General features: G+C 39.0%; 1 pseudogene; it reads left to right on the top strand.

Annotated features, from left to right (window-relative positions):
- The first annotated feature begins 824 nt into the window (after nt 1-824).
- LOC115360437 (high choriolytic enzyme 2-like) lies at nt 825-6074 on the top strand (annotated as a pseudogene).
- Nucleotides 6075-10857: the final 4783 nt, after the last annotated feature.

Genomic DNA, 10857 nt, shown 5'->3' with positions numbered 1-10857 from the left:
CTTCACAAAATAGAAAAAAAATACAAAGATGAAACAAACATCACACAAAACAAAACAAGGACAGACAAATTCAAGATTGTACAAGCAACAGCAACCATAAGAAATCCAATGCATAAAACTTTAAATAATATAAAATACACTGTCAGCAACTTTCAAGGACCTTTGCATCATGAAACATTCAACATTTCAGTTTGTATAAGAAAATCCTTAAATTTCAGTGTTGGGTTCAATAATTTCACAACAGCAGAAAAAATACTCCACCCTCACTTTGATCTGCAATTTATATTCTGTGGAATATTTTCTTGATTGAGCGAGTGTGACTGATCTCTCAGATATGAGACTGTCAGCAAAGTGACATGTCGACTTAGAATACATTCACCTTTATCTTGCGCTGTATTCTTTAGTTTAATCATTGTAACATTTGTGCTGACTTCTTATCTTACCTAACCTCACCTTACCTTTGGTTTCTTTACCTAGTATTGAGTTAACATGGCCAACATGGACACTTTTAAACCCCCAGGAAATGATTTGGCCACCTTTCAGTCACCAGCCAGCCAATCTGAACTCACCTGAGCCAGAGCAAGGGCTCAGGTGAGTTCAAGAGCAAATAGCATATGAAAACAATTCCCCTACATTTCCAGTGAAACACTTAAGTGAAAGTAGTTCAAACAGATAATCAAGATCAATAGGTTACTAATGTCAAACACACCCTGTTTATATGCTAGGTACAAGGTAAATAGTATCTGTATTTGTTGGATTAGAGCAATGATAACCTGCATACTGTTTACAGAAGGTGGACCTTATAGCAAGTGTTGCTATAGAAGATGATGGCCTGTGCCCTAGCAGAACATCACATTTCCTACCCTCTTACCTTAAGTGAAGAAGCTAAGGTAAGCAATTAAAACTGCCTGGGGCAATCAGGTTAGGGGTTGATTGATAGGGGATTTTTTTTAGTAGCTGCCAGGACCTAATGCTCTGTGCTGAGGTTAAGGATTCTTAAATTTGACCAATTTTATCCCTCTGAAAGAGCATTTAGACCCAAGTTCAGGACCTTGACCAAAGGTAACTTGAGCATAGGTTAAGAGAAGGGATAGCACATATTGTCCCAGCCAGTCTGGGGATTTGAAGTAGCAGTTGTGGTACTAGTAGATGTGGCAATCGTGCATCATTTTGATAACAATCCTGCATCCGACCTTCTTAAATATCATTGATGCAAAACATTTTTATCAGATGCCATGAGGCCAACTTCTCCTGTGGCTGCTCAGTAATGCAGCAGAAATGGCGTCTTCTCCCTTTCACAGGTTGTTAAGAAACCAAATGCAGAAAATGATGACAAGGATGATGGAGATGAGAGAGAAATGACTGTATCAGAGCTGCTGGATAGAGCCAACAGCCATGTTGGTCAGACCAGTGAGTGACCACACCAGCTGTGGCTCAAATAGCATGCAAATAATTCTTGTGTTTGTGTTTGTTTCAGTGCACCTTTAGTACCAGATAGGCGAGCTTGAAAGCATCAGAAACCAGTTTCTGGAGCTTGATTTGCCTTATAGATCAAACCGTGCCAACCTGGCACCCAAGCAGAACAAACCACTGAACCATTTTAGAACACTATTTGGGCCGTGATTGGACCATACACTATATAATTACTTTTTAATGTAATCTGCACTTATGTATTTTAGCTGATGCTGTTATTCGGAGTGACTTACAATGAGTGTGAAGGTAGAGAGTACAATGTCTTGCTCAAGGACACTTTGTCAGGCCAATTGGCTGTTGATAAACACCGTTTGGTGGTCAAGTTCTTCAAACTCATAACTTCTTAGCCACAGTGTCTAAGTGTAACATGATTTTTGATAGGCCTCATTCTCACTTCAGTGCCCTCTCCTCATGCTCTCTGCAGAGTGTAGCTGAGATGGCCCTCTGGTGGAAGGTGACATCGCTGTGCCTTGCCTGCCCACTCTGAGAAATGCCGACCCTTGTGTCCTGCGTGGCTGCATGTGGCCTAAGGCTAGAGACAGCAAGGTCTGCATTCCCTATACAATTGCTAACCAATACTGTAAGCGTCATGATATCTTCTTGTCCGGCTGCCTGTATGTTATAAGCATATGTAAGCTTATACTGGCAAAAATCACCGTCATTTTTTAAAATCCGATTAAAAACAAATTTCTACCCCCTGTGTTCATAATTTGCATTCACCCCTTGTATTCCTGCCACATTGCTGTTTAATCCTCTGGGTAATCTCATTTTCTATTCATGCATAGCATTTTTATTGATTACTTTATGTTGTAAAATTTTGTATATATAAATTATTAGGAAATGAATAATAAATAACAGAATGTTCAGCAAATCATACAAAAACACACACTCTATCATATTAATAAATATTAAACCCAAAATCAATATTGCCATCCCATTGAGATTCAACATGCTTATGTGGGTGCAAAGGTCTTCTTGATACTTTCTGTTTTACAAATAACAGCAACATACAGAGAACTGAACTAACTTTAGATATACAGTTTGAGAGAGGATGTTGATTATTATTAAGGATTACCTTTGCTTTATATTGACTTCCATGTCTAAGGACGGAATTTAGATCTGGTTCAAGATAGATTTTATTGGCCTTAATCTATTTTAATACTGATTGTAAAAAACTTTTGTCAGACATTTTTTATTTTAAATAAACAATGTGATGTAGTAGTAGTAGCAGGAGTAGAAGCAGCAACAGCAACAGCAGGAGTTGCAACAGTGGCAGAAGCTGCCAGGGGCGGCGTATATGGGGGAAAAGTTAGGACAATTCCAAGGGCTCTTGCCTGACAGGGGCCCCGAAAATATGTAAAAACTAATCTAAAATTATAAAACTATCATCGAGTAAATATATATATATTTTTTTTCATGGGGCCCAAAATTCCTGGCGGTGCCCCTGGCAGCTGCTTCTACTCCAGCATAAGTAGCAGCAATAGTAGTGGTAGAAGTACCAGATTTTCTTGCAATGCTTGTTTGTCCTTAAAAGTAATGTTGAATATAATTTTAACTAAATGAAAAGGTTAAGGCCTCTGCTGATGAAGCTCATTGTTTTTTTTGGTGACTTTTAAAATGTCATTTAAACTGTCTCGGTCCTTGCTCTCTGCTGTTTACCTCCAGCCCGCCAGGAGCTGAATATCACCAACAGAGCCTTCAACTCCTTCGCCTACTACACCTGCATTCGCTTTGTCCCCCACACCAGCCAGAGGGGATACCTCTACATCCAGTCTCTTCAAGGGTATTTAACTAATCAACAATCAATCACAAAACAATATCCTGCAATTAGTGTGCAAACAAAGTAAAACATATGGGAACCAAACAAAGCATAAGCTCCTGAGGCTAAAGTGGTGTGGCATACAAAGACGTGTGCAGACATTATGAGCAGTGCAAGTTTCTGCAACCGACACTAGGTAATAATAAAAAGGACAAGCTACAAAGATACAGTGATGTGGCTCTAGTGAGATCCTAGCGTGGGCAAACAGAGCCAGGTTATAATTACAGGGTGAAAAACAGGAATGGTGGTGCAGTGTGCTGTCAGTTCTATATGGATAAGGCTTTAACTTGAACAGTGTGGAGCCAATATTTGCCTCAAGAACAGACATATCAGCGTACCGTAAACACTTGAGTGTATGAAATAGTGCTGATGAAGAAATTATACATGCACATATTATATATCTATATTATATACCAAAAATGTTCACAAACACATCATATACCAAAAATGTTCACAAACACATCATATACCAAAAATGTTCTGTCTTTTCATCTAAATCTGATGGTTGAGGCAGCTGAAGCAATCTGATGTCTGCTTCTGACACAACCCTCAGAAGCCAGACATGGCACAGAATGTATCACTAATACCAATGTTAATTCCACTACTCCTGCTTTTACAACTACAACTAATATTATGCTGGTACTACTACTGCTGCTACTGTTAGTATTACTAGTATTACTAATGCTATTAGTCCTACTACTACCAATTCTACAACTACTACTAATGCTTCTACTACTATTACTATCACATTCACTGCTAATGCTACTCCATCTACTAATGCTACCACTACTACCACTACTTCTACTACTAGTGCTACTGCTAACAACTTCCACTATCTTTACATTTTAGGCATTTGCACAAACTCTTCAGTAGGATACATGGCTGTTAATGGGTCCACTCAAGCTGCTGTGGGATTTGATAGCCTTTTGGTTACAGCATTGTTCTTCAAATCCCTAGGCCTCCCTGCCGCCTACAAAGGCTACAGTAATTGACTGTATTGTGTTATCCAATATCAGATGCTACTCCTACGTGGGTCGCCAGGGTAATAGCCAGACGGTGTTTCTGAGCCGTCAGGGCTGCATCTACTGTGGAACCATCCAACACGAGCTGCTCCACGCCCTTGGCTTCAACCATGAACAGTGTCACTCTGACAGGGATCAGCACATCCGGGTCCAGCTGCAGAATGTCTCTGGTAGGCTGCAACGAGAAGGACGAGAGCAGACACACTGAAAAACATCAACACTCTGCAGACAAAAACATCCAGCAGGCAGAGATAAGGATATACTCACATGCAAAGACTCAAAGAGAAAGAGAAAAAGACATACATGAATAGGACTGAGTGATATGGGCCAAAATTATTATCATGGATTATTCAGGAGAAATTATTTCAACATTATCTGCAAACACATGTCACTAATCAAAATTGCGGTCCATTGCACTGAACTGCATGATAACTTTAAGTACAATCAAATTGTAATTTAAAAAGGATTATTCCCTAATCTGTTTCATTCATGATTCTTCCTCAGTCCTTAATATACACGTACAACAAAATCCACATCTACTGCTTGACTTTCTCAGCTCTGATCAATCAAATCTACCAGTGCTAAGAGAAGGTTTGATCAGTGTGTTTCCTTTGTGTCCTTTAGGTCGGGAACACAACTTTAGGAAGATCAACACTCTGAACCAGGGGACTCCCTATGACTACAGCTCTGTCATGCACCACGGCAGGTCAGTGCACCTGAGACAGCCACGTGATCATCTCCATACTTCATTTAACACATTTGAGCTGATAGTCTCATCTAGAGAGTCTTGACATGGAATGCTTAGGTAGAATCCAGATATTAAATCTAATCAGTATTACTGTCTCTCTAAAATTGGCATAGAAGTGCCAAGGAAATGAGAACCAAGACCAAAACAGCCCTGTTCATGCTTTGTTTTAAGATCAGTCTCAGGTGATGCAATCACAAGTACACAACTGTAAATTCAGGTGTGAACAGGGCTCAATGTGCCATGGAGATGCACTGTGATCTGATCATTCAAACCACCTTCAGGTGTTAAGAGATGCGTTAGGCCACACCGTTTTTTGTTTTTTTTTTTAATGTGAATGCTAATGCATCCTGATGTATCCGGACAGCATAAGAAGACCACCTAGCCTCTTTTAGTGGAAGGAAAGAGCATTTGATCTTGTCTGATGACCTGAAATTCAAATCCGAGTGTTTGTTATGGTGGTGAGAGGGTGGCCTCTTTGTCAGGTATGCCAGAAAAACAGGTCACTTTGTGAAGAGATGGGGCACAGGATGGGTGGGGAATATTGGGACAAAAGTGACAGCATGTAATTCTGTGTGTAGACTCAATTAAAAAAAAATCTTGTCAGAGCTCACTGAAGATGCTCTTGAGATGCATAATGATGCCAGGTGTGAACAAAGCCTCAGATGTTTTTTTTGTCTCCTTTAAGGATTAGCACTGTTCTCCATCTGATAAGGGCTGATCCAGGTTTTTAGAAAGCAACGCAAAAGTATTTAATAATCAAATTACTTTATAGAGAATAATTAGTGAAGTAATGTGATTACAATTTGTAAAACAGTAATGAGTAACTTTACTTGATTTTGACCTTTTTGGAGTAACTTGAGTAACCCAACACTGGTTGTGAGCATGGTTTTGTCTTTGCTCTTTCCAGGCTGGCTTTCCCCAAGGACAACTACCAGCCCACCTGCCAAGTGGCACTGCCAAGCAGATGAGTCAGAGCGACATCAACCGCATCAACCTGCTGTACCAGTGCTAAACATGCCAGCCAGTCAGGTCAGTGTTAGTATGACTGAAGTGAAGCTGTTCTGAGTAATATTCAGATTCAGATTCAGAATACATCACCAATACATCATTTGCCAATAGTGCCAATAGTGCTGTTAGGCAAATAGAGGAAATGCAGGTCCATGACAGTTGACTTAAAATATTAAACTGTGCTTACAAATTGTTTTACTTGTGAAAAAAAGGAAATGTTGGACAAGAAGACAGTGAAGGATCTTCTTGTTTGGTCTAAGGTGGTGGAAATTGCTTTTCCAGCTTTTTCACTGCATTTTCAATTCAAGAATACATAAACTTCTGTATTATAAAATGTTTTCTCATTATTATCTAATTATCTCATAATCACCTGTGTGGTACACTATACATGTACACCATTATGTGGCTGGCCAGCCAGCCAGCACAGTGATGTATAGGCCCCTGCTTCACAGTGGGGCAAAAATATAATGCCCTTTGAGAACAAAGTCCAAAGATTTAAGTCAGAATTTTGAGAATCAAGACCTATGTTTTTAGAATAAATTCAAAGTAACAAAGGCATTTGAGAACTGAATGTTTGAGGCAAAGGGGTACTTTATTCTCAAACTGTTATATGTTCATTCTCAATTTTGACTTTATTCTCAAAACATTTCTGCTCTGGTGGGACACAGAGGCCTATGTCTCACTGTGTTGGTCTGTCCAGAATTAGCTGCAGATTCACCATGAAACTTGGTAGATGATGTACACTTGCCAGCTTTGCTGACACCATGACCTTTCCTCTAGCACCACCAGTAGGCTCAGTGGAGTCCTGCACTGGAAACAACACTCTTGTTTTTTTGTTGTTTGTTTATTTGTTCCTAGTTTTCTTTTGCTGACACTGTCATCCAGAGCAGTTTACAGTGGGGTTTAAATACCACAACACTTGTGTCACAAGCACCACTTGAAGTAACTTTTTTACTCATTCAGATTTATGGATTGCCCAATTACATTTTATTATTTATTTACTTATTTATTTAAGTTTTTTTTTTTTTTTTTTTTTTTTGACATTTCTGCTTTACTTGATAGTGGCAGTATCAGTAGAATCAAATGGGTTTTGCCAAAATAAATAAATAAATAAAAATAAAGAACTAATGCCCTTTGTGGAATAAAACTATCACAAACAGGAAATGGATTGTGAGATGAAAAAACAGACCATTATATATATATATATATATATATATATAAAATATATTTTATCATGAAATTTTATTGAAGCCATCAATCACTGATCAAAATGCATTTCAGAGCAGCACCTTGATGTGGAGGCACAGTGATATCTGGATTGTTTTGTTCCTTCATCTGAAAAACAAAATTCAAATTACTAACAGTGTTCTAATTATTGTTATTCCTATCATTATCAGTCCTAGTATTATTATTAGTCCTTTTATCATCTAACTCCTGCTCTCTCTCTTTTTCTCTCTCAACCCAGCTGGTGGACGCAGATGGCCGCCCACACAGATCCGGGTTCTACTCGAGGTTTTTTGCCCATTAAAACATTTTTTTTTTTCCCTCGGCTACTGTTGCACTGATGAGCAGGATTTTCGTTAATGGGAAAGAAAAAGCGCCCTGAAATCAATTATGATTTGCCATTATACAAATAAAATTATCCTGAATTGAACTGAGTGTGCAAATGCATGTATGCATGTGAGTGGATGTATGCGTGTGCTTACCAGTCTGATTTAGCATCCGGGTGGCTTTCCCGAACTCAACGCTGGGGTCGGGAACAGCCACCATGGTGGGCTGGTTGGTCTTGGAGAAAGCAAACCTGCATTCAAATAGGTTTGTAAGTGGCAGCTCAGTAGATTGGGAACCTAAGGTGCATGTTGTATATTTGTAATGTTGTGGGTTTGACTCTGACTCATAAAATCCTGTTGTGTAACATCCATGGGAGGATGTTGTTTGTCTAAAGCTGTACAGGGCAAGATTTTTCAGAAAGTGGGGCTGCAGTAAATAAAAGCATCCCAGCCCCTCTTCTTGAGATGGCATAGATTCACCCAAATTAAATTAGCAAAAAACAGCATTTTGATGGTGGCTTGTTTCTTTAATTGGCATATTCCTAGTTTGGATGTGATGTTATGCAAGGAGGGGCAATTCATTTTTTTCAAAAAATGTTCACGTTTGAAAACAATCATCTGATTAAAAAATCTGGGATGGTGTTGTTGCTTGGAATTTTTATCTTGTCTACTGTTTTGCCCTGAGGTAAAATGTGCAACTGCCTAAAAACAAAAAAGGGGAATTTTGTTATAAATATTAAAGAAAATCAAAATTAAAGAAAATAAAAACAGTCTTCAGTGATTATACTCAGAAAAGACAGAGCTGTAGTCATGGGAGGTTCAGAGTGTTGATATTGTCAAAGGCCTGAGATGAAAGACGGACGTTAAATTGGTTTTGAAGCTATTAATTGGCAAATGTTGTTTCCTCATTAATATGCAAATGTATGTATATCATGCCTATTGTGTATTGTAATTTTATTGAGTTAGTACATTAGATACAATTTGCCTCGGCACAGACAAACAGAACGACCTCATGATGATGACATGATTCCATGGACCATGGTGGTAAATGTTTGATAGTCCCAAAATGAAATCAATAATCACACTTAGATCACCAAAGTGATAATACAACAGTGGATGACAGATAAGAATTTTTTCACTAATAATGTATTATTTTGGATTCATGCTTCAGTTAGGTATTGCTATACTGGAGTTTAAGCCTGGATGCTGAAATGATGTACAATAAATAGCGGACATGGAAAGTTGAGGATGTATTTATAGTTTCTGTTTTTAGGATGTGGACGTAGTCTCTTTCCTCGGTGCGAGGCACAAAGCGGATGCAGGAAACACTATGGAAGGACTGCAAGCTTTGTTTGATTATGGCCCGCTCCCTAGAGCCTGGGAATGCAAAGGCCACTTATTAACACACTCACTGTGAAATAATCCAGGGGAGGATGGTATGATTTACTCATGATTACACAACTGGTCAAAGACCTGCAACCATGCTGATAATCCCCACAGAGCAGTGCTCCTCACGCTTCAGCCATCATAACACATCATAGCACAACACAGGAGCATCAGCATCCAGATTCAAGGGGTTTGTTCAATCATTTCCTAGTCAGTCAGTCATTTGAACTCAACTATTCTATTAGATGGATTTACCCTTACTATCGCCTTAACTTCTCCCACATTTCAGCTGGCATCCTGTATGCAGATGAGAGTTGTCTGTTGTCTTTCACTAACAAGTTTTCCCCCGCATAGTAAAACTAAACAGGGTTCTATGTGGGGCTGATAAATATAAAATAACTCACTGTAGTGGTTTGCAGTGATGTATGTGACGACCCCTCCCTCTCTCACTCTATCCACACCGTCTGAGGGGACGCCACGGCGCGGCTGCGCTCTCCGTTTTCTCTTTTGTTTTACACATTCACTCACACACATGCATCCATACACGCCTACATCACTGATTACTGACACTGATCTTTTGTCTTTACTTTTGAATGTAGTAATAAATATGTTTGTTCGTGCGAACCTCGTCTTCCCTCCCGTTCCTGGTTGCAGTCCCCGAGCCGGGCTGTAACATGTAGGGCACGTTAGCCAGGCCGTCACTGGCTTGTTCCCACTTGCAGTCGTGGGCGGTGCAGGGGTCAGCGTTCCTCTCAGCCTCAGGGTCACAGGCTACATCATCCTCCACACAGAGCCCAGCAGGAGCACCAGCTGCTTTAAAGCAGGACAAGACAAACACAAGTCAGTGCCAGGTCAGTTTTAGATTTCTGGAAAAGTGCTTGCCACAGAATAATACACATGGATACAGAAAAAAACATAATAAAACACATCATAAAATGCATGAGCCTAATAAGTGTGCTATTTATTTATATCATGTTTACCATTGTATGAGATTTAATGCAATGACTATAACGCATCTCACCAAGATGCCTGTTGACTTCCTCAATCTTGTCAGAGATGGAAAAAAATAAAGAAAGAAATTAAAGAAATAAACTACACAAGTACAAATAGGTCATTTTCTAATTCTCTAATATCTAAAAAAATGTTTGTTTGTTTTTTTGAGACCATGAGGCAACTTAATATTTTGTGTATTCAGTGTGTTTATACTGTTTTTTTTTTGTTTTTTTTTGCACATTTGAACCATATTTGAACCATATTTTGGGTGACAGTGATGTTGGCCATGTGCTATATCAATGAACTTTGGATTGGTGTTGATTTTAATACACTCCAATACTCACCTCCTTCTCTTCAGCCCCAATGGAAACTACAATCAGAGCCAGAGGGCAGTCCACTTCAAACCAGCCGTGTCAACGTAACATCCAAACTCCAAACACAACGAATCAAAAAAAAAAAAAAAAAAAAAAAAAAAAATCATGAATGACCTCAAGTCTTAAATGACATACAGAATACCAGACTTAAATGATAAATGATCCTAACACCACTAATCTCACGTAGAAAGTGAGGTCAGTTTTTTGTGCGGCTTTATAAAAGGTAATCTAGACTGGATAAGGCACAGTGTTTGAATACTGGATGGGAAAAAAATGATGGAAGATATATATATATTTTTTTAAAAAGGCTGCTGGAACTGATAAGGTTGTTTCACCTTGATGCCACATTGCTAATTCCCATAACACAGTTTCCGAGGCTGAAATAGCTCACACCTCCACAGAAAGCAAAAGTCCACCATGAACTGTCTGCACACTCCAGTTATACTGCCACTTAGTGTATTGAATCATAAAAAAAAAACACTCA

This window comes from Myripristis murdjan, chromosome 6 (genome assembly GCF_902150065.1).
Source record: "Myripristis murdjan chromosome 6, fMyrMur1.1, whole genome shotgun sequence".
In the NCBI taxonomy this organism is placed as follows: Eukaryota; Metazoa; Chordata; class Actinopteri; order Holocentriformes; family Holocentridae; genus Myripristis; species Myripristis murdjan.
This window is presented reverse-complemented; position numbering and strand designations above follow the sequence as displayed.